General features: G+C 37.4%; 1 pseudogene; it reads left to right on the top strand.

Moving 5' to 3' along the window:
- LOC138839794 (carnosine N-methyltransferase pseudogene) overlaps window positions 1-9,810 on the top strand; it is a 28,533-nt pseudogene extending 18,723 nt beyond the window's left edge.
- Window positions 9,811-22,323: the final 12,513 nt, after the last annotated feature.

The following is a 22,323-nucleotide window of genomic DNA, read 5'->3' as shown; positions in this document are numbered from 1 at the left end:
TTGTAAACTTCCTTTATTTCTTATGAATTTTGAAACTTTAGTTTCTTTAATATAAAATGGGAAATTTATGACATGCCACAGCTTCTTTAAGAAGGTGTTAGAAAAATAAACAGTTCAGACGGACCCTATATGTACTACAAGAGGGAACAGTGTCTTAGATTCCCTTAATCAGCATGTTGGTTAATCTTCACTGCCCATTTCATTCAAGTGGAAAGTGTCTAGGAAATTAGTGTTAGAAATGTACAGTGAATCTCCAGTGTTATAAATGCGTGCCTCTGGTGTCAGAAATGAATAGACACACGAGAGATACAGGACATTTCACCAAGACATTGTGCAAAAGTGTGCAATACTGTTTCTCTAACCAGAGCTAGGCAGACACACTGGGCAGAACAATTTGCTTGGTTTTCATCCCTGTCCAAAATGTCCCTCCTCCTTGTCAAGGAGTTAGGCTTACATGCTAAGTATAATTGATTTCCAAGGTTAGCAAGAGGGCTATTCTTTAATATATTTTTTCAAAGCTTTCTATTTTTTCCATCAGAGCTGTCTGGGAGTGGGACTGGGAACAGAGTGGTTGGCAGATAGAGTTGGAGGAGGTTGATGGAAGGTTCCTATTCAAAGGGAAATATTATTTCCTTTAACTCCATTGATAAGGATTTCTCTTTCTAACAGACAGCACACTTGGTAGTTGCAGGTTTATTATTTTAACTACTTTGATAAAAAATTTGCTTCTGTAACTTAGCTAGTTGGTCATAAATAGCACACCTGGTAATTATAATTCATTCTTTTTTAATGTTTTTATTGTGAAAATATTGTACAGAGGAGTTACAGTTACACGAGCAAGTTAATGAGCACATTTCTTATCAAGCATTGTTGCCTCCTCTTTTGTTTTTCCCCTACCATCCCTTCCCTCCCACCTCCACAACTACACTCCCCCCCTAAATTGTAAAGTTCATTTTTCAACATAGTGTCTTGTACATCTCATTGTTACAATGGAATAACCTGTATCCTTATTTAAAGGTTTTGTTTTTTTCCTTTCCCCTCTCCAAATTATTCCAACATCAAATACAGTGAAAATGGGTTATACTGTGAGGGAGGAACATACAAAACAAGAACTCTAATAACAGCAGATGCTGGAGGGGATGCAGACAGAAGGGAACCTTACTGCATTGTTGGAAAGCAGTATGCACTTTGGAAAGCAGTATGGAGGTTCCTCAAAAGACTCCACATAGAGCTCCCATATGACCCAGCAATCTCACTTCTGGGTATTTACCCAAATGATCACAAACAAGACCATATTAAAGCTTCCAGCACAACTATGTTTATTGCAGCATTACTTACCATAGCCAAGATATGAAACCAACCCAGATGTCCCTCAGTAGATGAATGAATCAAGAAAATGTGGTTTATATATACAATGGAATTCTATGCCTCCATCAGAAAGAATGACATTGCCCCATTTGTTAGGAAATGGAAAGACTTGGAAAAAATTAAGTTAAGTAAGCCAGGCCCAAAGAAACATAGGTCCCATAGTTTCCCATATTTGCAATAACTAGCATATGTCTTGGACAAGTAGAAAAGGTCAAAAGCTATGTACATATAACCAGATAAGATGAAGTTAAGATAGGCACACAAGTGATTTTTTTCTTTCTTGCTATTGTTTCTAATGTATTTATAAGGTACCATGTGATTTTTTTGTTGCTTTGTATGTTCCTCCCCCACGCTCTAATCCCTGTTTTCACAATTCGTTCTTTTAACTTCTTAGACACATAAATCACATTTCTCACATGGCTTCCTGTCCACAAATAGCACAGATAATAGTTACAATTGAAGTAAAAAAGCAAATGATTCCAGGAAATATAAATACCAAAAATATCAATATACTGAAAATATCAGTATACAAGACAGGAGCACTTTAGTTTTACAGAAAATATTTCTCATAATAGTAAAGCCCACCTTTGGATGTCTCAGAGAGGATTATTTGAATGGAAGACTTTGCTAGAATGTGTTCAGCACCAAACCATATGTTGGGAGCCAGATATACTTAAAGGAGTGAAAGGGGAAAGCTTTTACTATGTGAACAGCTCTGCTCCACTACATCTTCCCACAGTTGTTTGGCCCACTAAAAATGTGGGCCAAAATAAATGTTCCCTTAAGACTTTTTATTTCAAGCCAAGCAACAGTGGCTCGTGCCTGTATTAAATAGCTAATCAGAAGGCTAAGACCTAAAGGATTGCAATTCGAAGCAAACTCAGGAAAGAAAGCATTCCAGAGTCTTCATCTTAATCTCAGCAAAATGCTTGAATGGGGGAATGACTCAAGTGATACAACTTGTCTATGAACAAGCAAGCCAAGGAAGAATGCAAGGCTTTCAAAGGTTAGAACAAGAGTGAATATGTAGAAGAGAAAATCAAGATACTAGAGAAGGGAATGGTATGCATTAAAGAGGAAAAATGTCAGTAGCCAAAAACGCAAGTTCTATTTTTTTATTGTGAAAATACTGTACAGAGGGGTTACAATTACACGGACAAGATAATGAGTACATTTCTTATCAAGCATTGTAACCTCCTCCTTTGTTTTCCCTTCTCATCCCTTCCCAGCCTCCCCCGCCCCCCCAGCCCTTCCCCCCCCCCACCAAAGTTGTAAAGTTTGTTTTCGACATGACAACTTGTACTTCTCATTGTTGCACCGAGTCCACCTATATCCTTATTTAAATGACTTGTTTTTCCCCTTCCCCTCCACAAATTATACGGACATCAAATACAGTGAAAGCAGGGGTTATACTGTGGGGGAGGAACATACAAAACAACAAAGAAATAATCTTATAAATGCATTAGAAACAAATGCATGAAAGAAAAAAAAACATTTGAATACATATCTTAGGGTTCATTTTCCTAACATCACCTTATCTGACCTAAAAGCAACTTCTATTTTTAACAAGCTGCTGGTTGAAATTTGCTAGTATGTTCAGATTCGTATCTTTCCCAACATTACTCTGACTTGTCTTGAATATGCGGACACTGTGGTAGCTTAAAATTTCTGTGACACTGGCTGACCTCAGCTGTAGGAGCCAACAGTAAGTTTAATTATGTTCTATTTTTATTCCAGAAGTATTCAAATTAAGACCAGAAATTAATTTTGCTGATTTTTGGTGAGGGAATAGTGAATCATTTTACGTTTAGGTTATAAAGTTCTAAATTTGTTTAGAAACATTTTGTGCTGAGCTTGAGCTAAATTTTTCATTGAGAATTACCATTTCTTCCAAGAAAAAACAATGAAAGAAATATTGATTGAAAATGCTAATGTATAGATTGTACAGATACATGCCACCATGCATGGCTATAGTACTTAATATTTTGCAGTGTTGCAAAGGAATTTTGTTGTAACACATGCTATAGCTTTTTTAAATCAAATGTGGTGCTTGAACTCAGGGCCTAGGCACTCTCCCTGAGCTTTTTCACTCAAGGCTAGTGCTCTACATCTTTGAGCCACAGCACGCAGTGTATTAGAAATGTCAGTTGAATACTGCTGAATGACCAAACTTACAAATAAACACTTAAACACATATAAAAATATCTCAATGCAAAACTTGCCTGAGAAGCTTGGATGATATGCCTGGTTAATTTGCATAATTAAGAAGCAACTAAGGCCAAGAGCCACTAGTGTGGTTGAAGGCTGTAATTTTAGCTACTCAAGAGGCTAGCTACTCAAGATCTTAGGGACACAGTCCAAAGTCAGCCTGAAGCTCTTATGTCCAGTTAACCACCAGAAAACCAGAATGGGTGCTGTGGCTCAAAGAAGCAGAGCACTAGCCTTGAGCACAAAAGCAGAGACAGCACCTAGGCCCTGAGTTCAAGCTGCATAACCAACAAAAAATTTTAAAAAATGTGTACATTTTACAAATTAATAGGTTTAACTGTGTCAATGAGTACATTATAGATCTTATTCCTTCCCCCTCAACTTTGTGTTACCAATCCTTTTCTTCTCTTGAGCCTGGATAGATCAGGCAAAATGAGACATGGAAATTAGCTGCCACAAATTCAGAAATAAAAACTGAATTAAACTGAGCACCGGTGGCTCAAACGTGTAATTCTAGCTACTCAGGAGGCTGAGATCTGAGGATAGTGGTTTGAAGCCAGCACTGTCAGAAAAGTCTTAATAAACTATACCCCCCCAAAAAAAAGGAGTGAAGCTGGCTCAAATGGTAGAGCATTAGTCTTGGGCACAAAGTAACTCAGGTACATTGCCCAGACTCTGATTTCAAGCCCTTAAACCAGACCAAAACCCCCTCCAAAAAAATCTGAATCAAGAAATAGCTTGACTAAAAACACAAGGGAGCCACTGTTTTTCCTTAACCCTTGTACCCCCTCAGTAAGCTACATTTATTATATGGGGATAATGTAAAAATAACAGCTTTCTCTCTTTTTAACTTTGCCAGCTTGCCCAAATTATTACTATGCTGTGGATCTGTGTAAGATATCTTTACAAAAGACACTCTGAAAATTAAAATAATAATAATAATAACATAGGTGGAAATGTGACTGATTTGATCACCAAAGTGTTTGCAAAGAAAACTCTGTCAAGGAGGGTCTCCTGTCTTAAATAGAACATCGTTCCAGGTATAGGTGACCCATGCCTATAATGCTAGCTATTAGGAAGCTGAGATCTGAGAAAGCAGATTTGAAGTAAGCCAGAGCAGGAAAGCCTGTGATAATTTTTTCAGGGTCCTAGGGCTTGAACTTAGGACCTTGGCACTCTCTCTGAGCTTATTTTGCTCAAGGCCAGTATTTTACCATTTGAGCCACAGCACCACTTCCAGCTTTTCCTGAGTATTTTATTGGAGATTAAAAAGTCTAACACACTTTCCTGCCTGGACTGGCTTCAAACCACAATCTTCAGATCTCAAACCCTGAGCAGCTATGATTATAGGCATGAACTATTGGTGTCCAGCTTACATGACACTTTTATCACCAATTATTATCTAGTTAAAAGCCAGAAATAAAAGTATGGTTCAAGGTTCAAATGATAGTGGACCAGCCTTGAGTAATAAAGCCAAGCAAGAGTGATAGACTCTTTGTTCAAACCCTAATACTGGTACAAAAATAATGGAACATTTTGCAGAACTCATACATGCTTAAGCATCTATGACATTATGACCCAAAAATAGAATAAAGAGACCAACCTGGAAATCACTGGGCCTAGTCCACAAGACAGTGTAACTGCAAGAAAGAAAGCATATATCAGGTATGCAGAAAAAAAGGGAACACTCATCCCATTCTGCATTCCACTTTTATATCATAAATGTCCCCAATATCAATATAGTTCAATGTGTCTCTCAAAGCATCCAAGCATGGGCAATTAGAGCCTTCTTTTTCATTTTTGCTTTCTGTTTAATTACTCAATATAACTCTGTCAAGTTTTCTTACCCAGGTATCTTGTCCAGAAATTATTATTTGGTGATCAAAGTCAAGAATCTGGAATTTGCTAACACTCAAAGACAGTCTTCAGAAATTCTCAACAACCATCAATCAAGGTTTTAATTTTTGTGATTCAGGTGGGAGCCTCTGGAAGGTAGAAACATTTCAGGCCTTTTTACAAAAGCTACAGGTAAAACTATGTTGGCTTGGGATTTTCCTCTGGTAGTGCCTATCATCTTTTTCTTTAGCACTTTCTGTGTGATCCTATATCCAAAAATCTATGTTTCCTAGAAAATAAGTTCCCAAGAGGAATATTCAAAGGTAAGACTTCTCCATTACACTATCTCTTTGTTAGAGGGGAGAGGTGTCTAGCCAAAACAGGAATCATACAAGATTTGGTCAGTGAATCCCTGTGGTATTTACTCCTTGTTGAACTGGTAATATTACTTCCTGAGACTAAGTAAAGACCTAGTAACATCCAGAATCAGAGTTCAAAAGCAATATACTTTACCTATATAAAACACTGCTTTACTAAGATGGAAGACCATTCCTCTCAGGAACACTCTAGTGTTGACCCTGCAACTTTCATTTTAACCATACCAGCACCAACAACGATGTCTGCTTTACATTCTGTTGGAAAAGTTATGAGCCTTCCTCCTCCTCAGGCTACCCCTCTGGACTTGCCTCTGTCTCCCCCTTTAACTCCATTCTCTCTCCTGACTACTCACACAGACTCTCGGGTGTACATTCACTTTTTGTTTGAAGCTTGCTTTGGGGAAGGGACAGTAAAGTACTTGTCTAGATTTTTCCATATCCCATATAGATATAGTCCAAATGGACAATGCCCAATTTGCTCTAAGTGTAGAGAATATACTCTGTTCTGGTACTATTTACGACATAAAGAGTCAGCTCCATTACTTGGAGCTGCCTTTGCCTTAATTCGGCACTTGCTGTTATGCAACTATGAGAAAGTTCCTTCTAATGCCCAGGATTGCCAACAGAATCTCCTTTCCTATAAACTGGGAGAGTGGTACATGGCTACTTTTAAAAGAAAAATGTTAATTCTTGAACGTTATGTAATTGAAGTTGAAGATAGTGAGGTTGAAGGTAAACACCCCCTAATGTCAACTCTCCAAGGGTTATGTATTTATTCAATCCTGTCTACAATAGATGAGAAATCTAATTTTCATTATTTTCAACAGAAAAGAAAATCTCAACATCCTAGAAGGAAAACTTGTCCTTCCTATAAGTCTTCATAGTGCTTTTACTTTCTATTTAAGGGAGGGAACAGAGACCATACCCATGCCTGTTCACTGTAGTCTTTTGGGGAAATATCAAAAGGACTTTGCCCCTTGAAAGAGAAGGACACCTCTTCACTAGGAATTGGCAATAATTAGATGGGCCAAGCTTCTGTGTAGGCCAACATTATCTTTAAGGGGTCAGATGACCTATTGTGTCCACTGTAGAGAGGTTTTGCACATTTATTTCATCTTTCTTTTTATTTTTATTATTTACTTATTTACCTACTACTTTTTATTAGGATGGGTTAATATTACAAGTGGGTTTCATTATGATAACTCCATAGATGTACACAATGTAGTTTGAGCAAATTTACTCCTTATATTTCCTTAATGACTTTCCCTGTGTACCCTTTTGTCAAGTAGTGTTTAGTATCATTATGCTCTTTTTCTTACACAGAGAAATTAAAACTAAAAATACTCTGATAAATAGTATTCCTTATGATTCCCTCCTGGGATGAATTTGAAAGAACAAAAATAATTTTTAAGGGCTGGGAAGGTAGTTCAGTGGTAGAGGGCTTGCTTTGCATGCATGAGGCCCTGGATTCAATTCCTCAACACCACATAAGCAGAAAAAAAAGCTTTAAGTGGTGCTGTGGCTCAAGTGGTAGAGCACTAGCCTTGAGCTGAATTGCTGAGGGACAGCACCCTGGCCCAGAGTTCAGGCCCCATGACCGGACCCCAAAAAATGAATAAATAAAAAGAAATAATTTTTTAGAGTTATATTAAAGAAAAGGAAGTTGATCTCTCTGTAATATAATTTGGCTTTATAGCCTGAAAATTGGACTTTACGTTTCAACACTATCCTCCAAATAGAACTATTCTTTCAGAAAGAAAGGAAATGGTCTGAAGTTCTCTTTGTTCATCTTCTTCTGGCTTATTTTGTGGTTATACTAAGGCCAAAGACACAGGTATCAATGTAAAATTTATTTTATGTGGGGCTTCCTACATGAGGATCTTATAGATGACACTCTCTTGCTTGATCCCCAGAAGGTTTATTTCTCAGCAAGCCTATCTGGCAATACCTGAGGTAAAAGGGCACTTTACCTGGATACATAATGTGTTCCAGAGTCTTCTGCCTGTGCAACATGGTCAACAATCACTTTTCTCCAAACTGTTCTCACTTACTACTCTCTGTACCTCTCTTTGGAATATATGCTGAGTCCCACCAGAACAACCTACAGTGGAGTCTCTTATGATCCTGAATCTAACAAGAATACAAGAATCTAACTTCTCTCTAAAGAGAAGTGGCTACAGCAGAGAGGAAAAGAATATGAGCTCATGTACCCTTTTCTGTGACATAGTTCAATGTAAGTATAAACTTGGAGAGTTCTCTGAGAATCCAAAGAAACTGTTAAAGGAATTTGTCTAAGTATTAACTTTGATTTAACCTAGCAAGGTTTATAGCTCATAGTGCCAACTTTTTGCATCCCAGAAAAAACACATTACATATGGCTATCTTTCCAGGATTTTGAGGTAAGAAATTTATGACAGAGGTAGAAGAAAAACAGAAGGTTGAAAAGCAGCAACAAATTACAATGCTAAATGACACTCGTAGCCTGAAAGTGCTCCCCTATTTTAAAAAAAGGTTATGAGAGGGTAAGAAGGTAAGTCTAAGCCTTGTCAGTTACAGTAAGTTCTGTTTATATTCAAAGAACTAATGAGAGCCCATCGCTGTTATTAATCCAGGTGACTGAGAATAACAAAATACACAAGTGTTGATCCTGAGTTTCATAAGCAACATTATCCCATAGGAAATTGTATTAACCAGTCGGGTTAGACAGATACCATAAAAACTTCAAACAACAGATGGGACCACAAACTCCATTAAATCAGTCTCTAAATTTGTCCTTTTAGGAGTTCAACAACTGAGATAAAGTAATAAAACTGTAAATGTTAAAAGAAGGTTATTGTGGTTAAAAAATAAGCTCAAGTACTTGTTTTAGCTATAGGAAGGACTTTACTTATTTTTGTTGGTCCTGGGCACTAGGTGTGGGTAGAGGCTCGAGGGTGGCAGGGTTGGATCACAGCACATTGGGTGTGGTTTCTGGAAAGCCAAGCAGCAGTCAACAAGCAAGCCTTCAGTTGGTTGATGAAAGCATGCCAGGCCAACATTAGTGGGCAGCTATGCAGTTACATAGTGAAGTCAACTGACTGCCTCATAGCTGCAGGAGGGCAGTGGAAGTCAACAGACGTGGCCTCCTTGATTGTCTAGTAGGTGGAAATGCAGTTCTCAACAGGCTCTTTGTACTCTGCAGCTGCTATGTCTGCTGCAGCAGCCATGTACATCACCTAGGAAGAATAAGAAAGGCTCACGCGCAAGCACTCCTAGAAGAACATTAATGCTTTCCACTACGAAGACACTAGTATGTGAGTAAGGCAAAAAGAAAGGCAGTTTGGATCACTGTTGGATAATCAATAGAAGCTACTTCCTCCATTTCCCTATCTTCATTTGGATAAGATTTGGAAATATATTGATCATAATCAAGAAATACTACTGACCATTGTGAATGATTACATTCATGTGCATGAGAGTAAAGAATATGGAGAAGATGGGAATGGAAAGATTATCCCAGTGTCTACATTTGAGATAGATGAGTTAAAACCCACATTGATACAGTTGGTCACTATCTGGGAAAGCAAAAAGGGATCCTGCTACCAGTCAATTATTGAGAGTATTTAAAACTATTCCCCAACAGACATGGGATCCTTCTAACATAAATATACTCATATCTACTGATGACTTGGATAATTTTGGCCTGGGAAATAGGTATGCTAAGTCCTATCTGTCAATGAAATGGAGGTTTTTAATGCTCTTTCCTTCCAACTTTGTACTCAAAAGATGATCTGGAATTAATATAAATTTTAGCATAGATCCAGCAGTTAGCAATAAATGGAAATCAGCTGATTCGATCCATCTTTTCCCTGATGTTGATTGGCAGAGTTTTCCTCCTGGTTCTAAATTTTCTATGCCAGCAAGAGATTTATTTCTATGACAGGAGGAAATTTATTCACAATGCAATACCTTGGACTGTATTGCTACTTATTTCTTCCTAAACACAACTCATATTCTAATTGATTCTTTCGATACAGTGTGAAAAACTTGGCAAATGAACTTTCCATAGAATTCAGATGTAAGGATATAAAATACTTTGTTCTGCAATATGGATTCTAGCTAGAGGTAGAGAATATGTGTTATCAATATATACTGTGAATGACGTCTCTGTGATGAAATACTACTATTACAAGTGTTGTTTGTGGTTTGTAAACCACAATAATGGACTTCAATAAGAATAAATGCCGAAATATACAACTAAAAATCAATCTCAAATCAGCATTACCTTTGTAGTCCTTAAAAGAATTAGAAATTATGTATATCTTAATATCTATTGCTTTATTCCAAAGTATTGTCTTTTGTATACATTGCACGTGGTATTTTAGAAAGGCCTAAGGATCCTCTGTGACATTCAACATCAATTAAATGTGTATCTATACTTTTATCATCCATTCAAATTAGTTGCTTTTTTCTAGCTCAGCTGAATTTAGAGAAGCATCAAACATTTCACTTTTATTAAAAGTTAAATTTAATTACAAAGTGCATTTAAAACATGTTAATGTAACAGAAATTAAATTTAGCCACACTAAAACTGAACACTGAATGCGTACTCATCAGGAATCACTTTGAAATGTGTGAGCTCTGAGCATTCTAAGTAAAAAATGCAAAAACCCTTTAAAAAGTAGTTCTAGGGAACTGAAATTTTAAGGACAAAATCTACTGATTTCTGATAGGGCAGCTCTTGAGAACCAAACATGCCTGAAAACTCTCCCTTAACTGAACTGCTACTGGACAACTATTGAAAACAGCTTGAGGAACCTAGGATTGTAAATCACAAATTAGTTAATAAATCTCATTTTGAGTGCCAGCGCTTAATATTTTCCTGTCTTTCTAGACTTCTTGTATTACTAACATGAACTGTGGCTAATTTAGAGGATACCCCAGATATCAAAGTCTTTACTTTCTAATATGCTAATATGAAAATTTTATTTTTCTTACTATGTTCTTGTAACAACTGAATATCTAGTACATGGTATGAGATGAGACATATGAACTAATTTGAGAGTTAATGAAACAATAAGAGAAGTTGTTTTTACCTTTCCTTAGGAACATTAATAACCTCTCCTCATAAAGAACCCACTGAAATCCCTTAATAAATTCCACTTACAGTAAATCTATAGGTTTGAGACATAGAGAAATTTGGCAAAGCTATAAATTCACACCCAGTGATTATTCACTTAAAAGACTCTTAGTTCTTTTCCTCACAAAATACAATACCCTATGAAACTGAAAACGCACCAGGAACTGGTTAAATTTGGGCTTTTCACTCTCCTGTTCTCCATTTAGTCTGTGGAGACATTTCTCTCTTTGTTTTTTTTTAATGTACTATGTGATTTTTTTTGTTTCCTTTGTATGTTCTTCCCCCTATGGTATAGACCCTGTTGTCACTGTACTTGATTTAGGTATCCTGCATCTTTTATATACATTTGTCTAATTTGGGGAGGGGAAGAGGAATAACAAAATGCTGAAACAAGGACACAGAATGACCCATTGCAACATTGATACCCACAAGACAGTATAGTATATTGGAAATGAACTTTACAACTTCGGGGGTGGGGAGGGGTGAGGAAGGTGGGGGAGGGAAGAGATAGTGGGAAAACAAGAGAAGGGGTAACAATGTTTGGCAAGAAATGCACTCATTGCCTTACTCTTGTAATGGTAACCCCTCTGTACAGCATCTTTACAGTAAAATAAAATTAAAAAAAAAACAAATGGAGAAGATTAGCATGTACAAAATATGAGAAAAACTTAATGCTGTAATGAGAATTAATCAGATAGTAACAATACTTATAGACTTGCTGAAACCACTTGGTTTACTCTACTTGATAACAAGGATACTTTTTTTTAATGCTCTACTGAACATAGAATCTCAGTTTTCAGTTTCTTTATTTGTTTCTTCTTCTTTTCTTTTTTTTTTGGTCGGTCATGGGGCTTGAACTCTGGGCCTGAACTCTGTTCCTCAGCTCTTCAGATCAAGGCTAGTACTCCACTACTTGAGCCACTGCGCCACTTCTGGTTTTCTGAGTGGTTTATTGGAGATAAAAGTCTCAAGGACTTTCCTGCCTGGGCTGGCTTTGAATCACAATCCTCAGATCTCAGCCTCCAGAGTAGCTAGGATTACAGGCGTGAACTACCAGCACCCACCTTCAGTTTCTTTTGTAAGGACACAAAGAAAATCTCTGGAGACAACTTGATATACTTGGACTATATTAGTGTACATGTCCAAAGATAATTTATCTACGGTTGCTTGGAAATGATTTGGACAAAGTATTATAAACTCAACACTTGATCAAGGGGTTTTAATCCAATAGATACATGATTTGTTAATCTTTTGCTCAACAAAATTAGATAAAATAATCTTCCTGTATTTCAATTTCTAGAATCAGCAGATTACCAAGTGATTACTCAGGAACCTCAGGTATTAAAACACAGGACTAAATATTTTGTGTATATATAGCAGCCCCTGATAAATGTACATTTGGTTTTTCGCTGGCACAAGGACTAGAGCTGAGTATCTATGTGATGTTCATTAGCGATGTTCCTTAGCTCATTTTTCTCAAAGTTAACACTCTGATTTGAACCATACCTCCACGTCTATCATTTTACTGGTTAATTAAAAATAAGTGTCTCATAAACTTTCCTGTCTGGACTGGCTTTGAACTGCAAACCTCAGATCTCAACCTCCTCAATAGCTATGATTGCAGGCATGAGCCACCAGTGCCCAACTTGGAGAATGTATTGTGTGTCCAAATACAAAACTGCCATATTCTAGAGGCACCCCTAATGCTCTTGGGAATGATGAAGTTTTGTAGGATATGGGTTCAAGAATTTGGCTTCATAGTAGAACCTCTGTCAAATAACACCAGGGCTCCTTGTTAAAAGCCTTTATAATGGACTGGCAAATAATAGCATGCAGTAGATTAAATTTTAAACAAATCTTGTATTCCAGTACTGGAGCTTGAAGTCAGGGATTCAAGCTCTCACCTGGCTTTGTATCTCATGGCTGGCTCTCTACCACTTGAACCACACCTTCGCTTCCAGTTTTTTTCCTAGTTAATTGATAAGAATCTCACAGACTTTGTATTTCCTTGGGAAAAAAAAAGAATCTCACAGACTTTTCCCAGGCTGCCTTCACACACAATCCTCAGAGCTCAAGTTCTGAATAGCTAGGATTACAAATGTCAGCTACCAGTTTGTAGCAAACACCTGGAGGTCTGAAAAAGATAATACTTGCAGAAAACAAGGAGTTGTTAACTCAAAAATGATGTGACATTCCTACCTGGAGTTTATAAATCTAAACAATTGTTTATTGTATCATTTTTATGTACAAATTCTTCAGAATTTTTCTGCCTATGACTCTTCCATTGAAGAACAATCAGGTTAACTTTGGAACCCTTCCCCACCCTCTTCCAAAGTAAAACTATTTATCAGATACAAAATTTATTAGAATTTTAGGGTCACCAATGGTTATCAGATAGGAAACTGACTAAATATCAGATCATTTTGTCAGTTATTCCAAAATTTGAAATATCTTAAATCTTGCCTCTCTTTTACCTATCCCAAATAAGGAACTGTGTCATTCTTTTTTATGTGTTTTTTAAAATTTTATTTTATTGTAAAGATGCTGTACACAGGGGTTACAGTTACATGAGTAAGGTAATGAGTACATTTATTGTTGAGCATTGGAACTATGTCATTCTTCTATAGAAAAAAAATTGATTAGGAATACACTAATAGGACAGATCTTAAAGATCAGACATTAGAAAATCTTCATTAAGATTGGTTTACAAAAGGACATTGCTTGATCCAAACAAAGAAGGAACTGGCAAAATATAATCAGTGGCTCACAATAAAATTCAATCCTTCCCTTTTTAAATCACTGCACAAAAGGTCAAATTAATTACTCTGACTAGAGCATTATAGTTGAGAAGACATAAAAAGCTTAATATTTATACTGATTTCAAATATTCGAGTTTTTTGCTTTATATAACTATATAGCAATTTTAAAAGAAAGAAGCTTGTTTAAAACTTATTCCTCTCCAATGAAACATGAGCCTGAGAACTTAAAGCTATTCAGAACTTGTTGGGGACAAAAGCTATTATGAACGCATCATGTTCACATTCCACAGTTAGACCTGAAATCACTTTTGTAGACCTGACTCTTAAACAGGTAGCATTTATACATTGTATGGGCATGTTTCAATCTATTCTATGTCTACTGTATCTAATAATCCATATTCAGTGTCAGATAAAGAATAGGAAACAAAACATGGTTAGAAATGTGGAATATCAGTGAAGAAAAATGAACACGATGTATTACTAAGAGAAAGATCAGTGGAATATTATGAAAAGCCTCCATGATCCCTATCAGGAAAATTATCTCTAGAGCGGGGGAGAAGGAAGTCTTCTTTTTGATCCCCTAAGCATTATCTAGATTCTTTGTTCACAAAATAACAAAAAATTCTATTTAACACCTTCTCTTTAAGACCCTTTGGAGGAGAGGAACTTTCTATTATTAAAATTAGCAGGGGTATGAATAAACACATGCTTGCTTAGCATCCCTAGTGCTCAGATGAAGTGGAAAGGGCTTATCAAGAGTTCAAAACTTCATTGTAAAAGCTGTCAAAAAATCTGTGAAACTTGGTTGAAATTTCTGCCAGTTAGCTTGACGCAAATTCTGACTACACCCAAAAGCTTCTTCGGTTAAGCCTCTTTTAAAATGCTGTATTGTGAGACTTTCTGACCTGTGACCTGGGATTTCAGTACATGAGGCATCATAAAATATATAATGAATCAGCACCAGGTCCCTAAGGCTGTAAGAGACCATGATCATCAGATCTTTCCCCTTCCAGCTAATGATAACTCTATTCTTCCAAAAACAAGTGCCAAATAATAGATTTCAGGAACACTCTCTTTTTTTTTTCTTTTTTTCTTTTTTTGTGTCGGTCCATGGGGCTTGAACTCTGGGCCTGGGCACTGTCCCTCAGCTTTTTCAGTTCAAGGCTAATGCTTAACCACTGGAGCTACAATGCCAATTCCTTCAAGGACACTCTCAAAGCCACCTTTTTCCTGAGTGGAGAGGACATTATGCTACCTCAATCTTACAGATACAAAACTTTTCTGCATTTCCTCTTGGATACATATCTCTAAAATAAAAACTTTGTATCTTCAACCTCAATTTCAGCTTTCACATTTTATCTAGATGCAAGTACTTATTGAATTCAAATACCTCTGGAAAATTTTAAATTCTTAACAAAAGACAAGAAAGTTTAATTAGATAACCCTATAAAGATGTGTTAAATTATTTCAGGTGCTCATGTAGTCATATTTTAGTGAGTTGTATATGATTATCCTTTTTCATTTACTCAGTTATAGTTATCCTTATTTTTAATCTGATAATTATTGTTTAACTTAAGTCCCTATTTCAAACTGAATAGGTACAACCTGTCATTTCTTTATAATTTATTCCCTTTTTGGGAATAGCAACAAATTCATTTTTGGAATAGGCACAGGTATATGCATCCTCCAGATTAGTTATCATTAGGGAAATAACCACCAGTATTTTGATTGATACAATATGGGATAATTATTTCTGGCTAACTCCTACTACTTGGTATTGTTGAGAATGAAAGCACATTTTAATAACTAGAAAAATAGTACTAATAGATTAGATTGGATTCCTCTGAACTGACTGGTATGCTACTAACTAGCCCTTGTGATTAAATATATTCTATGGAGCTCTAAATGGCACCAGATGGCTCAACAGGACCAAATTCTGGCCATCCCTAGCCCAGAGGTTGGATAGGACTCTATACCAAATGTTTTTAGTGGATACAAGGAAGGCGGATCTCAACTTTAATAAGTCTTGTTAATCTGACAATATTATGACATAAATGAGCTAGATCTGTATTTTTGTGGGCATGACCACCTGGCCTTTGTTTTCATTCCATCTGTTGACCTGCGTGTTATATGGTATATAGCATTTGTCAGCAAGTATATTCAGCAAGCCTTGGTACATGCTGCCAAAGAAGATTCTTTGTTAAACTCAAATATAAAATAATGATTAAACTTGCTGTTCAAAGCAGATTTAGATATTTCTAGTGTAACCCAGAAGAAACTATGCAATTTAAATTTGGAACATTCCATTTATATTTCAGTCTTTCAAAACCTTCACACTCAGATTAAGGCTCTTTGATTCTGATCTTAGCTTTCATGACCTACTGGTTCTCTGGAGTCATTTGTTGGAATAAGATGTTGATTATCCTTTTGATACTCATAGGTGGAGTAATAATTTTTCTTCATTATGTTGTTTTGTGTATTGTGTTCTTCCCCTTTACACCTCTTGTAACTTCTTTTTCAGCTAAAAGCCATCCAGTGATCTTGGTGATGTCTGATCCTGGCAATTCATTGAAAAATTTATCATTTCATCCCTTGATAAAATAGGAGACATCTTCTGGTCCCTGAGTAGGCAAAGCCAATGCCCCAACTCAGCTTGAAGTAAATACAGAAGACAGACCTTCACCCATCAGCTTCCCTTAAGACTTAGGGACCAAAGTTATTTAGGGGAAAAACTAGGTAGGATAGATCTGGATAAAAAGATGCATGGGAAACAGCAGCCAGAAATTCTAAGGTCAACACTATACTAATGAATAGGGAAGAGGTCAGATAACCTAATATGGATGATTGCCCATTTTGTTGGAATAAAAGTGATGTGCTGAGAGATTACAGTTTCATAAGTCAAGGAATGGAGTATGTTTATTTTTGGTCAATGTTACCCCTACGCCTCACTCCCAGTTATTCCCTCCCATCCTCACCTACAAGTTGTACAGTTTTTTCAACATAGTGTTTAGTGAGTACCGCTGCTGCATTTATTCACTCATTTTCCCTGTATTTTTGTGTCTCTTTATCCTCCCAAAGACAGATGAACAAAAAAAGACAAAATTGTTTTCATTTTTTGGAGTTCATTTCAATAAATATAATTTTGTGTGATCAGATTAATGTAGGCATAGTGTTCTTGTGTTCCTGCTGTTAGAGTATCCTCCTCTGATATCATTCTGGGTAAATACATAGAATCCTGTACAATTTATCATGTTGCAATATATTTTAGATCTAGCTTCTGAAGAAACATGAGCTGTTTCTCTCTGAGCTTGGCTTATCTCACTTAACATGATTTTTTCTAGGTCCATCTATTTCCTTGAAAAATGACATAATATTTGGTCCAACTAGATTATTTGACAATGAGGTATATATAGTTTTGGTACTTTGAAAGAAAGAACTTGGAGAGAATTAATCAAGTTAAGAGCAAATGTTGTTAGAATTGGATGAGAGAAATGAGAATATTGCACTACTGAAAGGAAGAGAGCAGAGAGAAAGGAGGGAGTCAAGATACTGGAGATGGGATTGCAGAGATGTAATGAGATACTAGAAAGAGCAGGAGGGAACAATACCCAGAGCAGGAGTCCAGGCATAATAGCCTGAAGCAGCCCAAAGGACCTTGATCTCCAATAGGATAGGATGAAACTACATAACATCTGGTTGAAGGCTAAGTCAAGTCTATTATTATTTTGCTGAGTCTATCCATAGTGTTCTGATAAGTGGTGTTCATTAGTTCAACCATTTATTAATACAAATTTTGTTGAAGCAACTATCATATTTCAAGCCCTGGTTAGTGATCAGAATGATGGAGATATCATCAGGATATATGAATGTTCTAGGAGCTCACAATCAAGAGCCCACAAACAGACTCACAGCATAGGTTGGTCTGCGAAAACAGCACAGGAGCCTCAGGGAACACAGAAGTAGTAACTATCATGTATATTGATTAAAGCTTGGACGAAAATGCCTGTAAGTCAACATAGACTGTTCAGGTTCACAAAGACAAAGAGCTTTCATTCATCATGTCTCATCTGAGACAGTATTATAAAGTTAGGTGGTATTAGGGTCAAAAGTAAGAGAATCCAGAGGTATTCTTTCTCTTTGCAGTGGTGTTGGAAATACTGGGATTGCCCACCAAGATATCTAATACGAAGTAATTGCAAGAAAATGTGGTCAAAAGTAAGAGAATCCAGAGGTATTCTTTCACTTTGCAGTGGTGTTGGAAATACTGGGATTGCCCACCAAGATATCTAATACGAAGTAATTGCAAGAAAAGAAGATGGTTGTCCTTCCTAACTCACAAAGCATGTTGAGGCTTGTAGGAGGAGGTACACTTGGGAGATAGAAATAAGATGAGAAGCAAAAATTTACTTAAGGCTATATCACAAAATTAAATTTGATTGAATTAATGGATGGCATAAAAAGTATGAGTCTCAAAGATTGGTTCCATTCTAGATTCACCTCTGCCACAGCCTTTTGGTTTGGCATATTCAAATTTCTTTTTTTCTAATGCCAAATAGTTTTTATTAATAAATACTTTAATAAAATGAAAGTCTAATGATCTATAAGATGTACAGTGACAATAATAAGCAATAATTCAAAATAAGTAGAAGACTTTTCCAACACAAATAAATAATACATGTTTGAGATGATAAATGTTAATTACCCTGATTTGCTCATTGAATGTTGCATACATACATTGAAATTTCACATGGCACCCCATGAATATTCACAATCATGTAAATTTGTTCTTAAGTGATCAAGGTTCTGCTTTGTTTCTTTAATCTTTGAAGGAGTGTATGGTCTCTACCCTGAGTTACATCATGATCTTGCACATGGATCTGTGCAAGTAACTTGCTGGCTTCCATTCCTATATTTTTAGTCTTCTCTTATTGCTGTGGACCTGGAGATCTAGGTAGTTTCAGGAATTGCAAAAACATCGTCAGATTCAACCTCATCTTGATAACTTAATAACCTTCCATTCCATTTCACTAAAGGAAATGTTTTTCCTTAAATGCTTCTTTGACATCTGACTTGTGTGATGGTTTTTCTGTTGATGTTCTATGTTCTTCATTTTCATGAATGATATTTCATGCAAATGCATATTCATATTTCTTTTGGAAATTCCTCAAAAGATCCAGCTTATGTGTGTGTGATAGAGGAGGGGTTTGTTCACATAGGTACAAGTATTTGCTCACCTGGGATTGGAGCAAGAAAAATTGGGAAATAATTCTGCCATGCTTCCTTTGTCTCTGTTGGATGTCTTAGATATGCTGTAAAATAAATATAGTGAGCTCATTTTAATATAAACACCTTAATATTCTCCATCCCAAATCTACCGAAATGGCTCCAAAGTCTATAGCCTTACACCCTCATAAAGGTAAGAAAGATTTATTCATGTCCAATTCACACATTTTTCCCATTGGGATCATTTCTTACTATACTCCTAGGTTTTCTGTTTTTCAATTTTTTGCATGATTACCAAATCCCCCATTTGTGTGAGGTACTTGACAGATGAATTCTTATAACATCTTGAACTTCTACTCTTGCAGCACTTAACACAGTATATTCCAGTCATTGCCAAGTTTCTTATCCAAATCTCCTACCACACTGTATATGTGAACCTGAATTATACCACTCATTGTTATTTTTTCATTGCCTGAGATAGCTGCAGACTATATAATAGTATGTATCAAAAAACTATGTGCTTAAGAAAGGAACAAGGTATTCAAAACTTCTCCAGCTGGGTTCAAACATGAGAAATAAACAGGGAGTGCTTATTATGTGCCACTATATAATCTACAACATATTTGGATATATTTACCCAGATACTATATGCCAATGGCATTATCTGAGTTGATTAATCATTTGCTGAGACTACATCAGATTGTCAAGGGTACAAAAAGGTTACAGCTGAAATAGAAATCAATATTAATCTGTTCAAGTAAAATAAATTTGTAGTTGCCAGATGACCCAGGAGGTCCACTCCTTGGGTAGATCAAAAAGAATTAGGAACAAGTAGTCCAAGAAAATATCTCAAAGAAGAATGATCATGCAAGCAATATGCTAAAGTTGTAAACTTCTCAATTAGAAGTCACTGAATTATTTGAAACAAAATAGTGGAATATTATTCAGGTATGAAAAAGGAAAGAAAGAATGGTTTGTGCTTCTGCATGGATGAGCAATAATGAACCAATATGACCTGGATGAATCATACTAAGTCTATGAATCTAAATGAAAGAAACATATACAAAAGGACAGAAGTTTCCTGCATGATTCTCTCTATAGGAAATTACCGGCACAGCAAATTATCTAATGCAAGAATGAGACTAGTGGCTACCTGTGGGTTCTGTGTGTGTGTGTGTGTGTGTGTGTGTGTGTGTGTGTGTGTGTGTGTGTGTGTGTGTGTGTGTGTGTGTGTGTGTGTGTGTGTGAAGGGTTAAGGGAGAAGACAGTTTAATGGGTATGGGGGTTGTTTAGTGTGTGGTAGAAGTAAAGTGGAACCAAAACACTGTGAACATCTCAGGACACACTGAACTTACTTGGTGCCAGGCCCATCCTCCTTTAATCTGTTATTCTTTCTAAGGATGCTCTGGGTGCTGTAGAAACTGACAGAGTTCTGTCTACCAAGTGGAGTCAGACTTGATCCTCACTGGATTAAGGGCAGCTCCACAGTGGGATTCTAGCTGTGACATCATCTGAGCACGTGCTAAGAAGCCCGCCACTGACCAATGAGGGATTAACGGGTCGTCAGTAGGATACCCATTAGTACACAATGCCTGGAGCAGCCAGCCTTCACCAACATCCAGAAAGGCAGAGAGTGGAGCCACTTGGAGGGAGATGTTCCAGCCACTGGTAGCAAGTGCAGCTGGCAAAGAAAAACTGGAGGAACTTTTCATTCCAGGAAGCGCCCCCACCCTTCCCACCACAACAGCCGATCTCATCTTTTGGTCTCTAAAGAGAAACAGCATTGGCGGGAGAGAAACTGTGCTCTGCATCTGGTTTCTAGTACCTCTGTCTACCTGGACGCTCTTTTGGAGTACATGACTTGAACCTTGCTTGAAATAGCAGAACACGAAGCTCAGTATAGCAGCCAGAGGCTCATCACTAAAGTCTCGACAGAGTCGTGCGCAACAACTTGCTACTCTGTATTTTGCAAGTACCACTATCTCCCAAGTTGCCCTTACCCAGTGCTAGGTGTTCCTACCTGGCACTGGGCTTTGTCAGGCCTGAATCCCGGTTCCTTCTTCCAAAGATCCTACCTTCCTCTCATCCATCTGCCCCAGATGAAACCCCTTGTTGCAGGTTCTTTTATTATTATTAAAATGTTTCAGAGATGTAAAGGCCTATTTCATTGATTTTTTTTCCTGTGGAGGTGCTTTCAGGGGTTGTTACAGGTCCAGAACTAGAGAAATAACAGGGGGTGGGGTTGTAGTGTTTGAGAAGGGAGGAATGGGAGTCAGAGATAACGTAGCTCAGACAAGCAGACTCGCTATGTGGCAGGACAAGGGGTGGCCTTAAATGGGAAGGATAGGTTGGGCTGGGATCCCTTGGGAGGCCCCTTCTTTTTCTGTTCATGCCAGAGCCTTCCTATGTCTTAAGAAATAGGGCATCTAGCTGGGCACCAGTGGCTCATGCCTGTAATCCTAGCTACTCAAGAGGCTGAGATCTGAGGATCGCACTTCAAGGCTAGCACAGGCAGGAAAGTCCATGAGACATCTCCAATAAACCACCAAGCACCTGGAAGCGAAGCTGTGGCTCAAGTGGTAGAGCAGCTAGTCTTGAGCTGAAGAGCTGAGGGACAGCAACCAGGCCCATGGCCGCCCCCCCCCAAAAAAAGAAAGAAAGAAATATGGCATCTAACACACCAATATTGATTCTTGGCAAGCATAGTGGTGAAAGATGGATTTGGTTCCAAATCACTAAGGCTTTAGGCAGAAAATAATGAGAAAAAATGCAAAGAGATCCATATCATTTAGCATCAAGAGTGTAGTTTTAGTCACATTTGCATGAAGATTCCCGAGGTGCCCTTACCCACCCAGATGATTAAGCCATAAATTAGCAAAAGCTACTTCCAGGCATTGAAGATTATGACCAGAACATTGTACATATTTAGGGGTCAACATCTGGATGCCTAGGTCTTGTGTCATAAGCTAACCATTTTTCACTTAGCTGACAGCTAGCCTGGCTTCTAGATTTGCATTTGTTCCTCACCTCTCCTAGGCACAGACCATATTGCTGAATTGCATACACACCTAAGAGCCTGTCCATATCTCCCCTTTTGCCCTATTCTTTCCAATTAGCCTCAACCACTCTCTGTCAAGGTCCTCAAAGTGACATGTCTTCATGTGGCAGTGTTTCCTTTACCAGCCCTTCAACACAGTACCTCATGACCTCCCACGTGATTTTGTCAGGTTGTTGTACTGCATCATTCCCTCCAGAATTGCTGCTAATGACTTGGTTGCCTCCTTAATTAGCCCCTCTTGCACAAGCCTTACGTTTAAAGAATTCTTGGCTGATATAAGCTATCATTGAATAAGTTAATAGTAGTTCTTCCAGAAACTAAATGTGGAGGAGGATGGTGGGCAGTCTGGCATGTCAGGTGCTAGCTGCATACCAA

The sequence above is a fragment of the Dipodomys merriami genome, unplaced genomic scaffold, assembly GCF_024711535.1.
Source record: "Dipodomys merriami isolate MVZ:Mamm:240054 unplaced genomic scaffold, mDipMer1.0.p SCAF_3, whole genome shotgun sequence".
In the NCBI taxonomy this organism is placed as follows: domain Eukaryota; kingdom Metazoa; phylum Chordata; class Mammalia; order Rodentia; family Heteromyidae; genus Dipodomys; species Dipodomys merriami.
The sequence above is the reverse complement of the archived record's forward strand: the minus strand, read 5'-3'. Positions and strand labels throughout refer to the sequence as shown.